Consider the following 4,534-nt stretch of genomic DNA (forward strand, 5'->3'; position numbering starts at 1 on the left):
TTGGACCAATTAAGTAATTTGTTTTTTGTTCTAACTGTATCCTAAGAGGAGAATCGCATATGTTGTTGTAAATACACCCTCCCCCCCATTTCAGATACAGACTTCATATTTTAAGTGCTATGGAAACATGTCCCTTCACTTTGACTTGTGACCTAAAATGGCTGCCATATTCTAGTCTCGTAATGATGATCTCTGAGTGATAAAGATGAAGTGCTTTGTGAGATCCACGTTCAGTAGACACCTAGTTGAAGTTTGCTATTTCTACCAGTATGTGCCAGTAATTTTATAATGCTGTCTTTTATTTCTTATTTATTTCTTAGCAGACGCCCTTATCCAGGACAACTTACAATTGTTACAAGATATCACTTATTTTTACATGCAATTACATTATTTTATTTTTTTTACATACAATTACCCATTTATACAGTAGGGTTTTTACTGGAGCAATCGAGGTAAAGTACCTTGCTCAAGGGTACAGCAGCAGTGTCCCCCCACCGGGGATTGAACCCACAACTCTCCGGTCAAGAGTCCAGAGCCCTACCCACTACGCCACACTGCTGCCCTTTTGTAGCACTGTCAAAACCTCATATATCAGAGATCATCTGAGCCACTGGCTTCGTGTTTGCAGGCTTCTAAACACTCCTTGCTACTGTATGTGTGTCAGGATTTGGGTTAGGAAGAGGCTTATTTCCCTGTTGGAGGATGTAAAGTAAGTAGACTGTTAGAAAGATCTGGCTTTAAATAAAGTAGTGGATAAAAGAGGCGAAAGAAAGCTAACCAAATGAAGAATGCACTGTAGCAAAAAGACAGCAAGGGTTTAGTTGACATGAGACTGCAGTGTTGAGAGAAAATGAAAATTGAAAGCTTACAGGCATTCAGTTCATCATACAGGGTCTTTCTGAGTAACTGTGCCTCTTTTAGCTCGTCTTCCAGGGATATTTTTCAGAAACATAAAAAACAAGCAGGTTAAGAGATCCAGATAAAAATTTGGGGGTCATTTTATACAATACTTTTGATTGTCAGTCTATTTGCCTTGTTGCACTTTCCTTAACTTATTCATCAGATCTTTCACCTTAGGTTGCACCTTTTCTCCTGAAACACAAAACGGACCAATTTAAAAAAAAACAGAATACTGTGCGACCCTAGTGTGTACAACTTACTAAAGTTTATTTACTAGCTTTTATTTGTATGTGTTCTGAGCTTATCGTTCATACAAAAGGGGTGTGTAATATTTGCTTACGTAAAAGCTAGTTGGAATGCATGCCACTAAACACCAAAGATGAGTAACCTATGAGTAAATAGATTAATAGCATTGTCAGAATTTTTTTTTTAAATGGTATGCATACAATGCTTTAGCTCATTCATTAATTTAAAATATCATCCATGTCAAAACTGGAATCTGCAATATAACCTTTATTATTGAATTAGCAGTGTGGAGTAGTGGTTAAGGCTCTGGACTCTTGACTGGAGGGTCGTGGGTTCAATCCCCAGTGGAGGACACTGCTGTTGTACCCTTGAGCAAGGTACTTTACCTAGATTGCTCCAGTAAAAAACCCAACTGTATAAATGGGTAATTGTATGTAAAAAAATAATGTGATATCTGTATAATGTGAAATAATGTATAATGTGATATCTTGTAACAATGGTAAGTCGCCCTGGATAAGGGCGTCTGCTAAGAAATAAATTATTATTATTATTATTATTATTATTATTATTATTATTATTATTAATAAGCAGTACTGTTATTAGGTTAGCAGTGGTCTCCTTGGAATCCACAGAAAACTAATTTGTAACAGACACAGAGAACAGAAAAAACCCATCTGCATTTTATTTGCATTTATTTGACAGATTGTACATTACTCTCCAGTGCTCCTGTATTAATTTAAAAACACGTTAGTTTTGTTTATTTATAATACATGCTACATGGTGTTACACTTGAACTACCTTGAATGATATACAGTAATAATTCAAACGAACCACAGTTTTAGTGAATATATAAACCTAAAAAGCGATAATGTTACAAAACTAGGAACAAGCAACTCAGCAGGCTAATGTTTAATGATTCTTAAATTAAGGTACCAGCCTAGTTAGTGTAAAGAAATGTTCTGTTAAAAAATGTTAGCGTTGGCTGCTGTAATTATATATATATATATATATATATATATATATATATATATATATATATATATATATATATATGAGAGAGAGAGAGAGAGATCTGATGTACAAACCAAAATTACGTTACTTCTTCCTTATCAGTCAAATGTCTTCATCACGCCGATAAAAACCTGTAAGCTAATTTTTTTGTTTGTTTTTTTTTCTCGTGTGTTGCTGCGACGTTTACGCTTTGAACTGTATCTTGTTTAGTTCAATACATTTAATAAATACTTAAATTAATATTTGTACAAATATCGAAAATATTTTGGTACGTAAAACTCGCTGGTGTCTTCCCTGCGCGCGCGCCACCGAATCACTTTCAAACATTAAACCGTCAGTGCGCGCGCGTGACTCACGCGGGCACCTCTGCTAAATTAATACTGACAAAATAAATGAGATATTTAACCGTTTTCGTAACCTCTGTGTAAAAAAATAAATCATTTTAAGTCAGTTGCTTCCTAATACTAGGCTAACGTTGGTGTCCACCGTACTACACAGCTACAAATTAACATTACACCAATGAAACAGGTAACAGGTTAAACATATTTTTGTCTAACAACAGTAAACGCATATAGGGGCTGAGGGACTCTAAAATCTATAAAGTTTTTTGTGATATTCCCCAAGGTGTAATATTTCAAAGCCATTTTGCTCTGGGGCTGCTTAGATAATACTTTAGTTAATTACCACAGATAATTATTGATTCCTCTAAGAAAATAGATGTTCAATATTGACACTGTAATATCAGTAAAAAAAAAATAACCATATTTTCTTTTTCACAGAACACAATTAACAAAACCCCATACAGAAAAAAATATGTGTTCAATTTATTGTTTAAAAAAAAACAACAACATATGATTACATGGGGCTGGCAGAGTTAAAGTCAGGTAAAGGCACATATTAAGAAAAATGTTAACTTAATATCGGAGGATTGGGCACACTGTAAAATAGTAAAATAGCTGACACTTTCCTATACTTTTACCATGGTAAACTTTGAATTTTTTTTATTAAGATACTATAGCTATACTGTTTATTTTATGTTTCAAAGTCTCCTGGGGGGTTTTTTTCAGAATAAAATACAGTTTGGTGTTTTGTTTAGCTGTTCTAGGCTTTTGGTGTTTGTTGTCTATTAAATTGTTGTCATACAAAAGCAAGACTATAAAAAAAGCATTCTTTAAATAAATAAATAAATAAATAAATAAGATATCTTAGGGGACCATTCTTAAATAAAAAAATAAAACGTTTTAACTACTAAAAGAATTTGCAAATTCAATGGCTCCTCAACATCTTATGGTTATGGATGAAAGACAATTTTCAGAAACAAAGTGTTTTTAAAAGATCATTTAGTTTAAACAGAGATGGGAGATTATTCAACCTGTTAAAATTGACTTAGCTGTGGTTTTAACCTAAGAGGATATTTATGAACAGGATTAAAAAGTCTTTAAAGTCTTGATTATGACCCTGTATGTTTCATAACATGGACCCTGCATTTCGGAAGCTGTTGTCTTCAACACAGAAGTACTATTTTTCAGTTGAGGTGCTTGAATTGAGATGCAACTAATTATCTTTTTTTGCAGACAGTGAAGATGTGCCAATAGGAATAAAAAAAAGAGGAACATTTGCATGTACTGGAAAAGCAATGGAGTTCAACTCAATAGAGTAAGAAGTAGCTTTTGAATGTTGTTTAATGGGCTTGTCTGGAGAACCCAAAATAAACATCATATAGAAATCATGTAGGAGCAGCTGGAAGAGTCGTCGCATGATTTCAACGGAATGTGGGAGGCTCCAGACAAACTCAAAGCCAGGTGAAGGCAGGTTTAGAGAAAAAAGACCTCTTTATTGGGGGAACCACTCACCGGGATTACAAACGTGATAAAACAGAAGGAGAAATGAAACCACAAATTTTAAGCGAGTGTCCGACTGGGATGTATTCTCAACACAGCATGATTTAAAATACATGTCGAATCCAGGCTGCTCTCGCATTTGTAACCTGCCTATTTAGGGCTTTTTTTTGTAATTTGTAACCTGCCTTTTTTTTAATTATTATTTAACTTTTAAGTTAACCAAAACCACCCGACATACCAACGAGAGTCAATTTCTACTTTTAACCACAGTTTTTTGGGTGGGCACGAAATGGCCCCATTCCGCGTCAGAATTATCGAACACATTTCATAATTTCATATATGGCCATAACCTGCCTATGGAGGACCTCATTGGCTTGCGCTAAGCGTGTATTCTTATGACTTCTTACCATAAATGGAGATAATTTGGCTCACACTGCAAGCACAGGATAGTGCAACGTTACGCCCTACCTGTTAGCTTCCCTTTCCCACTCAGTGTTGTTCTCTCTCTCTCTCTCTGTCTTCGTGGGTCTGTTCAG

This window comes from Acipenser ruthenus, chromosome 56 (genome assembly GCF_902713425.1).
Source record: "Acipenser ruthenus chromosome 56, fAciRut3.2 maternal haplotype, whole genome shotgun sequence".
NCBI classification, from domain to species: Eukaryota; Metazoa; Chordata; class Actinopteri; order Acipenseriformes; family Acipenseridae; genus Acipenser; species Acipenser ruthenus.